A 16859-nucleotide genomic window follows, 5' to 3' on the forward strand; every position below is an offset into this window, starting at 1 on the left:
TGCATTGAATCTGTAGATTGCTTTTGGTAAAATGGCCATTTTTACTATATTAATCCTGCCAATCCATGAGCATGGGAGATCTTTCCATCTTCTGAGGTCTTCTTCAATTTCTTTCCTCAGTGTCTTGAAGTTCTTATTGTACAGATCTTTTACTTGCTTGGTTAAAGTCACACCGAGGTACTTTATATTATTTGGGTCTATTATGAAGGGTGTCGTTTCCCTAATTTCTTTCTCGGCTTGTTTCTCTTTTGTATAGAGGAAGGAAACTGATTTATTTGAGTTAATTTTATACCCAGCCACTTTGCTGAAGTTGTTTATCAGCTTTAGTAGTTCTCTGGTGGAACTTTTGGGATCACTTAAATATACTATCATGTCATCTGCAAATAGTGATATTTTGACCTCTTCTTTTCCGATCTGTATCCCTTTGATCTCCTTTTGTTGTCTGATTGCTCTGGCTAGAACTTCAAGAACTATATTGAATAAGTAGGGAGAGAGTGGGCAGCCTTGTCTAGTCCCTGATTTTAGTGGGATTGCTTCAAGTTTCTCTCCATTTAGTTTAATGTTAGCAACTGGTTTGCTGTATATGGCTTTTACTATGTTTAGGTATGGGCCTTGAATTCCAATTCTTTCCAGGACTTTTATCATGAAGGGGTGTTGAATTTTGTCAAATGCTTTCTCAGCATCTAATGAAATGATCATGTGGTTCTGTTCTTTCAGTTTGTTTATATAATGGATCACGTTGATGGTTTTCCGTATATTAAACCATCCCTGCATGCCTGGGATGAAGCCTACTTGATCATGGTGGATGATTGTTTTGATGTGCTCTTGAATTCGGTTTGCCAGAATTTTATTGAGTATTTTTGCGTCGATATTCATAAGGGAAATTGGTCTGAAGTTCTCTTTCTTTGTTGTGTCTTTGTGTGGTTTAGGTATAAGAGTAATTGTGGCTTCGTAGAAGGAATTCGGTAGGGCTCCATCTGTTTCAATTTTGTGGAATAGTTTGGATAATATTGGTATGAGGTCTTCTATGAAGGTTTGATAGAATTCTGCACTAAACCCGTCTGGACCTGGGCTCTTTTTGGTTGGGAGACCTTTAATGACTGCTTCTATTTCCTTAGGAGTTATGGGGTTGTTTAACTGGTTTATCTGTTCCTGATTTAACTTCGATACCTGGTATCTGTCTAGGAAATTGTCCATTTCCTGAAGATTTTCAAATTTTGTTGAATATAGGTTTTTATAGTAAGATCTGATGATTTTTTGAATTTCTTCCGAATCTGTAGTTATGTCTCCCTTTTCATTTCTGATTTTGTTAATTTGGACACACTCTCTGTGTCCTCTCGTTAGTCTGGCTAAGGGTTTATCTATCTTGTTGATTTTCTCAAAGAACCAACTTTTGGTTCTGTTGATTCTTTCTATGGTCCTTTTTGTTTCTACTTGGTTGATTTCAGCTCTGAGTTTGATTATTTCCTGCCTTCTACTCCTCCTGGGTGTATTTGCTTCTTTTTGTTCTAGAGCTTTTAGGTGTGCTGTCAAGCTGCTGACATATGCTCTTTCCTGTTTCTTTCTGCAGGCACTCAGCGCTATGAGTTTTCCTCTTAGCACAGCTTTCATTGTGTCCCATAAGTTTGAGTATGTTGTATCTTCATTTTCATTAAATTCTAAAAAGTTTTTAATTTCTTTCTTTATTTCTTCCTTGACCAGGTTATCATTGAGTAGAGCATTGTTCAATTTCCACGTATATGTGGGCATTCTTCCCTTATTGTTATTGAAGACCAGTTTTAGGCCGTGGTGGTCCGATAGCACGCATGGGATTATTTCTATCTTTCTGTACTTGTTGAGGCCCGTTTTTTGACCAATTATATGGTCAATTTTGGACAAAGTACCATGAGGAGCTGAGAAGAAGGTATATCCTTTTGCTTTAGGATAGAATGTTCTATAAATATCCGTTAAGTCCATTTGGCTCATGACTTCTCTTAGTCTGTCGACATCACTGTTTAATTTCTGTTTCCATGATCTGTCCATTGATGAGAGTGGGGTGTTGAAATCTCCCACTATTATTGTGTGAGGTGCAATGTGTGTTTTGAGCTTTAGTAAGGTTTCTTTTACGTATGTAGGTGCCCTTGTATTTGGGGCATAGATATTTAGGATTGAGAGTTCATCTTGGTGGATTTTTCCTTTGATGAATATGAAGTGTCCTTCCTTATCTTTTTTGATGACTTTTAGTTGGAAATTGATTTTATTTGATATTAGAATGGCTACTCCAGCTTGCTTCTTCTGACCATTTGCTTGGAAAGTTGTTTTCCAGCCTTTCACTCTGAGGTAGTGTCTGTCTTTGTCTCTGAGGTGTGTTTCCTGTAGGCAGCAGAATGCAGGGTCCTCGTTGCGTATCCAGTTTGTTAATCTATGTCTTTTTATTGGGGAGTTGAGGCCATTGATATTGAGAGATATTAAGGAATAGTGATTATTGTTTCCCTTTATATTCATATTTGGATGTGAGGTTATGTTTGTGTGCTTTCATTCTCTTTGTTTTGTTGCCAAGACGATTAGTTTCTTGCTTCTTCTAGGGTATAGCTTGCCTCCTTATGTTGGGCTTTACCATTTATTATCCTTTGTAGTGCTGGATTTGTAGAAAGATATTGTGTAAATTTGGTTTTGTCATGGAATATCTTGGTTTCTCCATCAATGTTAATTGAGAGTTTTGCTGGATACAGTAACCTGGGCTGGCATTTGTGTTCTCTTAGGGTCTGTATGACATCAGTCCAGGATCTTCTGGCCTTCATAGTTTCTGGCGAGAAGTCTGGTGTGATTCTGATAGGTCTCCCTTTATATGTTACTTGACCTTTTTCCCTTACTGCTTTTAATATTCTTTCTTTATTTTGTGCGTTTGGTGTTTTGACAATTATGTGACGGGAGGTGTTTCTTTTCTGGTCCAATCTATTTGGAGTTCTGTAGGCTTCTTGTATGTCTATGCGTATCTCTTTTTTTAGGTTAGGGAAGTTTTCTTCTATGATTTTGTTGAAGATATTTACTGGTCCTTTGAGCTGGGAGTCTTCACTCTCTTCTATACCTATTATCCTTAGGTTTGATCTTCTCATTGCGTCCTGGATTTCCTGTATGTTTTGGACCAGTAGCTTTTTCCGCTTTACATTATCTTTGACAGTTGAGTCAATGATTTCTATGGAATCTTCTGCTCCTGAGATTCTCTCTTCCATCTCTTGTATTCTGTTGGTGAAGCTTGTATCTACAGCTCCTTGTCTCTTCTTTTGGTTTTCTATATCCAGGGTTGTTTCCATGTGTTCTTTCTTGATTGCTTCTATTTCCATTTTTAATTCCTTCAACTGTTTGATTGTGTTTTCCTGGAATTCTTTCAGGGATTTTTGCGATTCCTCTCTGTAGGCTTCTACTTGTTTATTAATGTTTTCCTGTGTTTCCCTAAGTGTGTTCATGTCTTTCTTGAAGTCCTCCAGCATCATGATCAAATATGATTTTGAAACTAGATCTTGCTTTTCTGGTGTGTTTGGATATTCCATGTTTGTTTTGGTGGGAGAATTGGGCTCCGATGATGGCATGCAGTCTTGGTTTCTGTTGCTTGGGTTCCTGCGCTTGCCTCTTGCCATCAGATTATCTCTAGTGTTACTTTGTTCTGCTATTTCTGACAGTGGCTAGACTGTCCTATAAGCCTGTGTGTCAGGAGTGCTGTAGACCTGTTTTCCTCTCTTTCAGTCAGTTATGGGGATAGAGTGTTCTGCTTTTGGGCGTGTAGTTTTTCCTCTCTACAGGTCTTCAGCTGTTCCTGTGGGCCTGTGTCTTGAGTTCACCAGGCAGCTTTCTTGCAGCAGAAAATTTGGTCTTACCTGTGGTCCCGAGGCTCAAGTTCGCTCGTGGGGTGCTGCCCAGGGGCTCTCTGCAGCGGCAGCAACCAGGAAGACCTGTGCCGCCCCTTCCGGGAGCTTCAGTGCACCAGGGTTCCAGATGGTCTTTGGCTTTTTCCTCTGGCGTCCGAGACGTGTGTGCAGGGAGCAGTCTCTTCTGGTTTCCCAGGCTTGTCTGCCTCTCTGAAGGTTTAGCTCTCTCTCCCACGGGATTTGGGTGCAGAGAACTGTTTATCCGGTCTGTTTCTTTCAGGTACCGGCGGTGTCTCAGGTGCAGGGGTCCTGCCGCTCCTGGGCCCTCCCCCACGGGAGCCCAGAGGCCTTATACAGATTCCTCTTGGGCCAGGGATGTGGGCAGGGGTGAGCAGTGTTGGTGGTCTCTTCCGCTCTGCAGCCTCAGGAGTGCCCACCTGACCAGGCGGATGGGTCTCTCTCTCACCGGGTCTGGGAGCAGAGAGCTGCTGCGGGCTGGGATCCGCGGGTGTCTCTTATTCACTCTTATACTCTGGCCTCCTTCCTCCACAAATAGTCCTCCTTCTATATTCATACATACATATACACACATATAATACATTTCCATTCTATACATATACACATAACACATACTCATTCATATGTATATATATATATATTTCCTTCCTAAATCTTTACTTCACATATCCAAGATAGTGATATTTTTCTTTATCAGCCTTATTTTCTTTAATATGATTGTTTTTGATTCTACTCATTTTCCTACAAATGTTAGAATTCATTATTTTTGGTTGAATAAAACTTTATCACTTTTTTAAATTCATTTATCTAATGTGCTGTCTTAGTTACTTTTTATTGCTGTGAAGAAACACCATAACCAAGGCAACTTATAGAAGAGTTTATTGGGGCCACACCTTCCAATCCTTCCCTAAACTATTCCACCAACTAGGGACAAAGCTTTCAAATGTGGACTGAAGAGATGGCTCAGCGGTTAAGAGCACTGAACTGCTCTTCCAGAGGTCCTGAGTTCAATTCCTAGCAACCACATGGTAACTCACAACCATGTGTAATGGGACACACCTCTTCTGGTGTGTCTGAAGACAGCTACAGTGTACTCACATACAGAAAATAAACACTTAAAAAAAAAGTTACAACCACCACATCAAATATATGCCTATCCATAGGTGCCATCCTCAAAGCACTACAACCTCTTTCTCACATGCCAGGCATTTATTTTTAGAAAGGAAACTATTACCTTAATGTAACGGTTAATTTTTCATGTCAACTTGAATGGGTCATGTGGTACCCAGATAAATATTTGACTAAATATATATGTGTGCAGATGTGTGTTTTTTTAATATGCTAAACATTTGAGTCAGTAGTAAAGCAAATTACCCTCTTCAATTCATTAAAGACATCAACAGAACAAAAGCCTCTGTAGAGATTATCTTTGAACAGGCTTCAACTCAAATTCAGAAGGAAATCACCGGATCTTCTGAATTTCCATATCATTGACTGTGGTTTTGGAACTTGTCAACTTTCTCTAGAATCAAGTAAGTCATTTTATGATTTTTATCTGTTAGTGTGTTTATGAATAGATTTCCTTTTGGCTCTGTACCTCTCAAGAATCTGTAAGAAAACACATGGTGCTAGAACAATTAATGAAAAAATGCAGTAATGCATCTTGTACTGTGGGTACTGGATTGAGTAGTGTAAGGATTGATATTGGCTTAGAACCCCAAGACCAAGTTCTCAGCACAAAGGAGATTTATTTGCCCCAGAGAGACAAACAGTGGGGAATAGGGGACAAAGACAGGAGATAGAAAGGGGGAAGGGAACAAAGGAGAGGGGGCAGGGCTATTTGTCCTGGAGTAGGACAATGGACTGCCTCAGGATATAGAGGAGACAGACAAGGCCCATAGGGAAGAGGTAGTTTATAAGGGTAAAAGGGAAAACCTTGGGTTAGTTTTAAAATTAGTCTTGGGCATGTTAATTAGGTGAGGGGTGGTGGTGTTGCATTTGTGTACTTTAAAAAAATTATTTTTTACTTATTCATTTTACATCCCTCTCATTGCCCTTCTCCCCATCAGTCCCTCCCACAATCCCCCATCCCCCATGCCCTAAGGGGCCTTTTGATTGCTGGACTTCAGTACTTTACTAGCTAGTCCTTGGAAGTCAGCCTTAGGAGGTAGAAGTGGCTAAATAAGGGAATAGACCTTGAGAGCTAGCTTTAGGAATGTAATCTAGAGTGGTTGTTAACAAGTCACAGAAATAAGAGAGAAGGGTAAGGCCTGCCAGAACCAAGCTTTCCCTCTGTTCCACACATCCCCGCCAACCCCCAATACTCTCTCTCTCTCTCTCTCTCTCTCTCTCTCTCTCTCTCTCTCTCTCTCTCTAGCTGGCCCGAGTCCCTTCAGACACCATGCCATGGCAACTCTTATAAAGGGAAACATTTAACTGGGGCTGGCTTACAGTTTCAGAGGCTTAATGCATCATTGTAATGGAGAGAAAGAGCTGAGAGTTTTACATCCTGCTCCACAGGCAGCAGGAGTCTGATACTAGGCCTAGTTTGAGCATATAAGATGACAAAGCACCCCCCCCCAAAACAATGACACACTTCCTCCAGCAACAGCACACCCACTCCAACAAGACCACACCTCCTCATAGTGCCACTCTCTATGGGCCAAGCATTCAAACACATGAATCTATGGACACCATACCTACTCAAAGTACTACACCCAGCTTGTAGCAATTGCAAACAGTTTCTGGTTCGGGGTGGGATGCAGTGTCCACTTTCCCTCTGAGTAATGGGATTCTTTCTGACTTGAACTTGTGAAGGTCTTGTGCATGTTCTAGACTAAGTTGTAAAAAACCCAATAACAACTGGAAACATTAGATTTTTACAAAACAGTATATGTTTTAAATTTTTTTAAGAAAACCTTTAGGACTTGATGACAAAGTTTTTCAACATGGAGACACTTTATCAAGTCTTTCTCCTTCAGGCACAGTTGAAGAGAAAGCAAGAGTGAGAGTAGGCAAATCAAAAATGAGGAGCAGGCCAGTTCTATAGCAGGCCCAAGCATAGTAAATATTGTACCCAACGATTTTGACCTTTCTCCTGTTTTGTCCCTTGCTAAACAGTTATAATACATTCCTAAGGCCACACACCCCCAGGTCTATCCCCCTATTTGGCCACCAACTCATTCCTGAGACTAAACGCTAAGGTCCAGCAATCAGAATTCATTATTTAGCCACACTAGCTAACCTGTCTAATAAGGATTTATGAACTCACCCTAGCACAGACTTCTCTTAAAATCCTTAAAAGTTTTCTCCTTAAAACCTTCTTCTCCTGAAAAACAAACAAATGAACAAACTAGCACCACCTGCTGCTTGTTGTCTGCCTTTGCTGGATACCGAGGCACCCCCACTCCTGTCTGCCCCTCTGTGGTAATCCATCTACTTGGTGCTGAAACTGGATGTCTGGGTGTGTTCTACACCGACTCTGTGCATCCTCCCCTTACAAGACGGAACCTGACTAAACAGAGAGCATGTGCTAGTTTCTCACTGCTCTGCCAAAATAGCCACGAGGACCATGTATGGGTAAGATTTATTTGGGGCTTGTGGTTTCACACATTTCTGTTCATGACTACTTGGTTCTGTAGTTTCTAGCCTAAGCACAAGGAGACAGCATGTCTCTGTGGAAAATGTGAATTAAAGCAAAGTTGTTACCTTCGTGGCAGCCAGGAAGCAAAACTAATGGGGTTGTGGTACAGATTGTATTGGTGAGTTGCCATAGCCGGTTTGAGTTCACTGAGATGCTGGCTGTAGAAGTGGGTTGCTTTCCCTTTCAGCTCCAAGCATGTTTGTCTCAAAGTATCCTCCAGGGTGCCTTGACTGCAGATGACTAGCTACGCTAACTGCCAGAGATGGGGAAGAGAACAGCAAAGTAACCTAAGACTAAACACATTAAAAAACCTAAAGACTGGGAAGAGCTAAATGGGAAACTGTTTCTAACAGACATTACTAGTGCTTATCCCATGGCATAAAAATGCCCACAGAAGACAGAAGCTTACCCATGAGAGGGTTGAAAAGCATTGTGTCATATCACTGAGAAAAGTAATCAAAAAAGTCAGTGATCTCATCATGGCCACTCAGACTCCACAAGCTCACTTGTACCTTGAATTTGATGCTTGACTGGTTGATTTTTACAATTTTATTTATTAGTAGCATTTTGGTGGTGGGAGGGATAGAATGGGGGAGGTTAATGCACCAATGCCACGGTGCATGTGTGGAGGTCAGAGGACAACTTCTTGGAGTTGGCTCTCTCCTTCCACCATAGGTTTACGGATGAATTCAAGCCATCAGGCATGGGAAGCAAGCACTTTTACCCGCTGAGTCATCTTGGTAGAGGCCTTGATGCTAGTAACTGCTTTCCATATGTGTGGTAAGGGTACAGAAATGCGAGAAAGGGCAGCATAGGAGAGGAAAGTGTGTGCCAGATAACTCCTAGAATAACAGTGGGGAGAGGAGAGTGGTGCCTTCTGAGGTGTGGGTGGTCATGAGTCCTCTGTAAATGAATAAACAAAAAAATGTAGTGCATACAGGAATTCTTATAGATGCTTTACAAACATTAGCTCATGTAGACATCTCAGCTACCTATGAGGTTGGGAATATTATTAGCTACATTTACCTATGGGAGCAGAGAGGTTAAACAACTTTGCAAAGTCCCCAGCTGGTGAGTGGTGGAGTTGGAAGCTGACCTCACATTACGCTGGCTTTTCTGGACATCTGTGATGGTTTGAATGAAAATGGCTCCCATTGGCCCATAGGGAGAGTCACTATTAGGAGTTATGGCCTTGTTGTCACTGAGGGTGGGCTTTGAGGTCTCAGATACTCAAACCAGCCTCAGTGTCTCACTCTTTTCTCCAATTCAGATGTAGGAATCTCAACTCCTTCTCCAGCACCATATCTGACTGCAGGCCATCAAGCTTCATACCATGATAATAATGGACCAAACTGATAGGGCCTGTGGGAACCCGGAGATAGGGGCATGCAAGCGGCAGGTCCCCTGCGGTCCAGATACCACCCGGAGCTGAAGGGACCCAGTCAACAGCTCCCTGCACCCAAATCCCATGGGAGGGAGAGCTAAACCTTCAGAGGGGCAGACATGTCTGGGAAGCCAGAAGAGACTACACTCTGCCCACATTTCTGACTCCAGAGGAAAACACCTAACATCATCTGGGACCCTAGTGCATGGGGGTGGGGGGGGCAGAAAAAGGCAGCATAGGCCCTCCTGGTTACTGCCCTCAGGGGAGCTCAAAAGCAGCTCCCCAGGAGCAACTTTAGTGGCGGGGCAACAGGTAAGGCTTACTTTTCTGCTCCAAGCAACCTGCTTTGATAGACTCAGGACACACACCCACAGGAACAGCTGAAGACCAGTAGACAGGAAAGACTACATGCCTGAAAGCAGAACACTCTGTTCCCATAACTGGCTGAAAGAAAACAGGAAAACAGGTCTACAGCACTCCTGACACACAGTCCTATAGGACGATCTAGCCACTGTCAGAAATAGAAGAACAAGGTAACACCAGAGACAACCTGATGGTGAGAGGCAAGGACAGGAACCCAAGCAACAGAAACCAAGACTACATGACATCATTGGATCCCAATTCTCCCACCAAAGCAAACACGGATTATCCAAACACACCAAAAAAGCAAGATCTTGATTTTAAATCACATTTGATCATGACGATGGAGGACTTCAAGAAAGACATAAAGAACTCCTTTAGAGAAATGCAGGAAAACACAGATAAACAAGCAGAAGCCTACAGAGAGGAATCACAAAAATCCCTGAAAGAATTCCAGGAAAACACAAAGAAACAGGTGAAGGAATTAAAAATGGAAATAGAAGCAATAAAGAAAGCACAAAGGGAGACAACCCTGGATATAGAAAAAAAAAAAAAAAGGAAGAGGCAAGGAGCCATAGATACAAGCATCACCAACAGAATACAAGAGATAGAAGAGAGAATCTCAGGAGCAGAAGATTCCATATAAATCATCAACACAACTGTCAAAAATAATGTAAAACGGAAAAAGCTACTGGTCCAAAACATACAGGAAATCCAGGACTCAATGAGAAGATCAGACCTAAGGATAATAGGTATAGAAGAGAGTGAAGACTCCCAGCTCAAAGGACCAGTAAATATCTTCAACAAAATCATAGAAGAAAACTTCCCTAACCTAAAGAGAGAAATTCCCATAAACATATAAGAAGCCTATAGAACTCCAAATAGATTGGACCAGAAAAGAAACTCTTCCTGTCACATAATAGTCAAAACACCAAATGCACAAAGCAAAGAAAGAATATTAAAAGTAGTAACATATAAAGGCATACCTATCAGAATAACACCAGACTTCTCACCAGAGACTATGAAAGCCAGAAGATACTGGACAGATGTCATACAGAACCTAAGAGAACACAAATGCCAGCTCAGGTTACTGTATCCAGCAAAACTCTCAATTAACATAGATGGAGAAACCAAGATACTCCATGACAAAACCAAATTTACACAACATCTTTCTACAAATCCAGCCCTACAAAGGATAATAAATGGTAAAGCCCAACATAAGGAGGCAAGCTACACCCTAGAAAAAGCAAGAAACTAATCGTCTTGGCAACAAAACAAAGAGAAGAAAAGCACATAAATATAATCTCACATCCAAATACGAATATAACAGGAAGCAACAATCACTATTCCTTAATATCTCTCAACATCAATGGACTCAACTCCCCAATAAAAAGAAACAGATTAACAAGCTGGATACACAATGAAGACCCTGCATTCTGCTGCCTACAGGAAACACACCTCAGAGACAAAGACTACCTCAGAATAAAAGGCTGGAAAACAACTTTCCAAGCAAATGGTCGGAAGAAGCAAGCTGGAATAGCCATTCTAATATCGAATAAAATCGAGTTTCAACCAAGAGTCATCGAAAAAGATAAGGAAAGACACTTCATATTCATAAAGGAAAAATCCACTAAGATGAACTCTCAACCATAAATATCTATGCTCCAAATACAAGGGCATCTACATATGTAAAAGAAACCTTACTAAAGCTCAAAACACACATTGCACCTCACACAATAATAGTAGGAGATTTCAACACTCCACTCTCATCAATGGACAGATCATGGAAACAGAAATTAAATAGAGACATAGATAGACTAAGAGAAGTCATGAACCAAATGGACTTAACAGATATTTATAGAACATTCTATCCTAAAATAAAAAAGGATACACCTTCTTCTCAACACCTCATGGTACTTTCTCCAAAATTGCCCATATAATTGGTCATAAAATAGGCCTCAATAGATACAGAAAGATAGAAATAATCCCATGTGTCCTATCAGACCACCATGGGCTAAAGGTGGTCTTCAACAACAATAAGGGAAAAATGCCCACATATACATGGAAATTGAACAATGTTCTACTCAATGAGAACCTGGTCAAGGAAGAAATAAAGAAAGAAATTAAACACTTCTTAGAATTTAATGAAAATGAAGGTACAACAAACCCAAACTTATGGGACACCATGAAAGCTGTGTTAAGAGGAAAACTCATAGTTCTGAGTGCCTGCAGAAAGAAACAAGAAAGAGCATATGTCACCAGCTTGAGAGCACACCTAAAAGCTCTAGAACAAAAAGAAGCAAATACACCCAGGAGGAGAAGAAGGCAGAAAATAATCAAACTCAGAGCTGAAATCAACCAAGTAGAAACAAAAAGAAGTATACAAAGAATCAACAGAACCAAAAACTGGCTCTTTGAGAAAATCAACAAGATAGATAAAGCCTTAGCCAGACTAATGAGAGGACACAGAGAGTGTGTTCAAATTAACAAAATCAGAAATGAAAAGGGAGACATAACTACAGAATGAGAGGAAATTCAAAAAATCATCAGATTCTACTACAAAAGTCTATATTCAAGAAAACTTGAAAATCTGCAGGAAATGGACAATTTCCTAGACAGATACCAGGTACCAAAGTTAAATGAGAAACAGATAAACCATTTAAACAACCCCATAACTTCTAACGAAATAGAACCAGTCAATAAAGATCTCCCAACCAAAAAGAGCCCAGGTCCAGACGGGTTCAGTGCAGAATTCTATCAGACCTTCATATAAGACCTCATACCAATATTATCCAAACTATTCCATGACATTGAAACAGATGGAGCGCTACTGAATTCCTTCTATGAAGTCACAATTACTCTTATACCTAAACCACACAAAGACCCAACAAAGAAAGAGAACTTCAGACCAATTTCCTTTATGAATATTGATGCAAAAATACTCAATAAAATTCTTGCAAACCGAATTCAAGAGGACATCAAAACAATCATCCATCATGATCAAGTAAGCTTCATTCCAGACATGCATGGTTTAATATATGGAAAACCATCAACGTAATCCACTATATAAACAAACTGAAAGATAAAGACCACATGATCATTTCATTAGATGCTGAGAAAGCATTTGACAAAATTCAACACCCCTTCATGATAAAAGTCCTGGAAAGAATAGGAATTCAAGGCCCATACCTAAACATAGTAGAAGCCATATACAGCAAACCAGTTGCTAACATTAAACTAAATGGAGAGAAACTTGAAGCAATCCCAGTAAAATCAGGGACTAGACAAGGCTGCCCACTCTCTCCCTACTTATTCAATATAGTTCTTGGAGTTCTAGCTAGAGCAATCAGAAAACAAAAGGAGACCAAAAGGATACAGATTGCAAAAGAAGAAGTCAAAATATCACTAATTGCAGACGATATGATTGTATACTTAAGTGATTCCAAAAGTTCCACCAGAGAACTACTAAAGCTGATAAACACCTTCAGCAAAGTGCCTGGGTATAAAATTAACTCAAATAAATCAGTAGCCTTCCTCTACACAAAAGAGAAACAAGCCGAGAAAGAAATTAGGGAGGGGTTGGGGATTTAACTCAGTGGTAGAGCGCTTGTCTAGGAAGCGCAAGGCCCTGGGTTCGGTCCCCAGCTCCGAAAAAAAGAACCAAAAAAAAAAAAAAAAGAAAGAAATTAGGGGAATGACACCATTCATAATAGTCCCAAATAATATAAAATACCTCGGTGTGACTTTAACCAAGTAACTGAAAGATACGTATGATAAGAACTTCAAGCCTCTGAAGAAAGAAATTGAAGATCTCAGAAGATGGAAAGATCTCTCATGCTCATGGATTGGCAGGATTAATATAGTAAAAATGGCCATTTTACCAAAAGCGATCTATAGATTCAATGCAATCCTCATCAAAATACCAATCCAATTCTTCAAAGAGTTAGAACAATTTGCAAATTCATCTGGAATAAAAAAAAACCCAGGACAGCTAAAACTATCCTCCACAATAAAAGGACTTCTGGGGGAATCACTATTCCTGAAGTCAAGCAGTATTACAGAACAATAGTGATAAAAACTGCATGGTATTGGTACAGAGACAGACAGATAGACCAATGGAATAGAATTGAAGACCCAGAAATGAACCCACACACCTATGGCTACTTGATTTTTGACAAAGGAGCCAAAACCATCCAATGGAAAAAAAGATAGCATTTTCAGCAATGGTGCTGCTTCAACTGGAGGTCAGCATGTAGAAGAATGCAGGTCGATCCATGCTTATCACCCTGTACAAAGCTTAAGTCCAAGTGGATCAAGGACCTCCACATCAAACCAGATACACTCAAACTAATAGAAGAAAAAGTGGGGAAGAATCTGGAACACATGGGCACTGGAGAAAATTTCCTGAACAGAACACCAATGGCTTATGCTCTAAGATCAAGAATCGACAAATGGGATCTCATAAAACTGCAAAGCTTCTTCTGTAAGGCAAAAGACACTGTCATTAGGACAAAACAACAACTAACAGATTGGGAAAAGATCTTTACCAATCCTACAACTGATAGAAGGCTTATATCCAAAATATACAAAGAACTCAAGAAGTGAGACTGCAGGGAGACAAATAACCCTATTAAAAATGGGGTTCAGAGCAAAACAAAGAATTCACAGCTGAGGATTATCAAATGGCCAAAAAGCACCTAAAGAAATGTTCAACATCCTTAGTCATCAGGGAAATGCAAATCAAAACAACCCTGAGATTCCACCTCACACCAGTCAGAAATGGCTAAGATAAAAACTCAGGTGACAGCAGAGGTTGGCGAGGATGTGGAGAAAGAGGAACACTCCTCCATTGTTGGTGGGATTGCAGGCTGGTACAACCATTCTGGAAATCAGCCTGTACGTTCCTCAGAAAATTGGACTTTGAACTAACTGAAGACCCAGCTATACCTCTCTTGGGCATGTACCCAAAAGATGCCCCAACATACAACAAAGACACACATAGCACCCTTATTCATAATAGCCAGAAGCTGGAAAGAACCCAGATGCCCTTCAACAGAGGAATGGATACAGAAAATGTGGTACATCTACACATGGAATACTACTTAAACAATTATCAAAAACAATGACTTCATGAAATTCATAGGCAAATGGATGGAACTTGTAAATATCATCCTGGGTGAGGTAACCCAATCACAGAAAAACACACATGGTATGCACTCATTGATAAGTGGATATTAGCCCAAATGCTCAAATTACCCTAGATGCACAGAACACATGAAACTCAAGAAGGATAACCAAAGTGAGAATGCTTCACTCCTTCTTTAAAAGGGGAACAAGAATACCCTTGGGAGGAGATAGGGAGGCAAAGTTTAGAACAGAGGCAGAAGGAACACCCATTCGGAGCCTACCCCACATGTGGCCCATACATATACAGCCACCCAATTAGACAAGATGGATGAAGCAAAGAAGTGCAGGCCGACAGGAACTGGATGTAGATCTCTCCTGAGAGACACAGCCAGAATACAGCAAATACATAGGCGAATACCATCATTAAACCACTGAACTTAGAATGGGACCCCCGTTGAAGGAATCTTAGAAAGGACTGAAAGAGCTTGAAGGGGCTCGAGACCCCATATGAACAACAATGCCAACCAACCATATCTTCCAGGGACTAAGCCACTACCTAAAGACTATACATGGACAGACCCTGCTCTCCAACCTTATAGGTAGCAATGAATAGTCTAGTAAGAGCACCAGTGGAGGGGGAAGCCCTTTGTCCTGCCAAGACTGAACCCCCAGTGAACATGATTGTTGGGGCGAGGGTGGTAATGGGGGGGAGGATTGGGAGGGGAACACCCATCGAGAAGGGGAGGGGGAGGGTCTAGGGGGATGTTGGCCTGGAAACCAGGAAAGGGAATAACAATCAAAATGTAAATAAGAAACACCGAAGTTAATAAAGATGAAAAAAAAATAATGGACTAAACCTCTGAACTGTAAGTCAGCCCCAATTAAATGTTGTTTTCCTTAAGAGTTGCCATGGTCATGGTGTCTTTTCAAGCAATAGAAACCCTAACTAAGGCAACATTCTTTCCCCAGTTTGGAAACTGTCATTTGTGTGTCCTCAGATTCTCACCGTCCTCCAGATACCCATCTTCCCTTAGTGACTCATGGTGTTTGTCTGAGCCTGTCTGCCACAAAGAGAACACCAAGAGCAAGACTTGCTCTATCATGGTTGACTTCTCTTCCTCTGAAATCTCTTAGCCCAAACTTCTGTGGTTTATTCTACTAAGACACTAGCTTCTAGCTTTCCCCCCTCTCTCTGGTCTAATATCCAGATCTTCTCAGCCTGTCCATTGGCTGCTCTTCAATGCAGTCTTCTCTCTGTCTCCATGAGTATATGAGTAAGGATTAAAACTTCCATCGGGAGGGGATGCATGGGTGAATACTTAACAGTCCTCAGAGTTGATTAGACAGTCCACAGGTGTCTAGACCTAGGATCTTATGTCTGCAGAGTGGCCTTCTGGGTGAAGGATTTAGGGGGAAGAGACATGGGCATATCTAGCACTATCGTATCAAAGAAATTCTGGGGGGTTTTCTACACCCACCTTGTTCCCAAGAAATAACACAGTGATCTTATTAACAAGCTCAATACACAAAACAGGGCAGGGTTCATCTACTCTAACCTGACCATGCTGTCTTGGACTCTACTCTAACCTGACCATGCTGTCTTGGACTCTACTCTAACCTGACCATGCTGTCTTGAACTCTACTCTAACCTGACCATGCTGTCTTGGACTCTACTCTAACCTGACCATGCTGGATTGGACTCTACTCTAACCTGACCATGCTGTCTTGGACTCTACTCTAACCTGACCATGCTGGATTGGACTGCTTCCCAGCCACTTGCCCCCATTACTTGTCATCTGAGTCCTACCCTGGCTCTTCAGCTCTGTGTGTCCTCATGGCTGCGCCCTTGGCAAACTTTCTTATCAAATCCTTTTGATTCTCTCTCTCTCTCTCTCTCTCTCTCTCTCTCTCTCTCTTTCTCTCTCTCCCTGACTGAGATTGGAGGTCCTGCCTTATGCTCCTCTCCTGCCCAACTATTGGCTGGTCAGCAGTTTGTTAGGAAATCAGAGGTGCTGGAAAAATATCTCTGTACAACATTGAGACAGGAGCTACTCCAATTATCATGGCAATGGCAGAATCTAAACTGCAACCAGATCTCTGGGCACAGAAGCCAACATCTGAACACACACAGAGCACAAAACCGTCTCCCAATATTAGTGTGCTAGGAGAGTCTCCTGCCTGTCTGGCCAGTATTACACTGTGGGTCCATGTCATAATCACACTGTGACAATTCTTACTCAGCACTGTATAGCACCTTCTAGCACTATGACAGCCAGATAGCCAGGAAGAAACTTCTAGATTAGTGCCAGCTTGAAGCATATAACGGCTTCAGCAATGGAGCCTTGTCATCTTGTTCTGGAGGGCACCAACAGTAGTAGCAATTTCCAAAGTCAGAGAAGACTTTGGTCTTATGCCCAAACTGACCAGTTCAGAAAGTTGGTTTATTTACCCCTCCCTCACACCATCATTTGACCTGGTGATA

This window comes from Rattus norvegicus, chromosome 17, assembly GCF_021556685.1.
Source record: "Rattus norvegicus strain SHRSP/BbbUtx chromosome 17, alternate assembly SHRSP_T2T, whole genome shotgun sequence".
Classification (NCBI taxonomy): domain Eukaryota; kingdom Metazoa; phylum Chordata; class Mammalia; order Rodentia; family Muridae; genus Rattus; species Rattus norvegicus.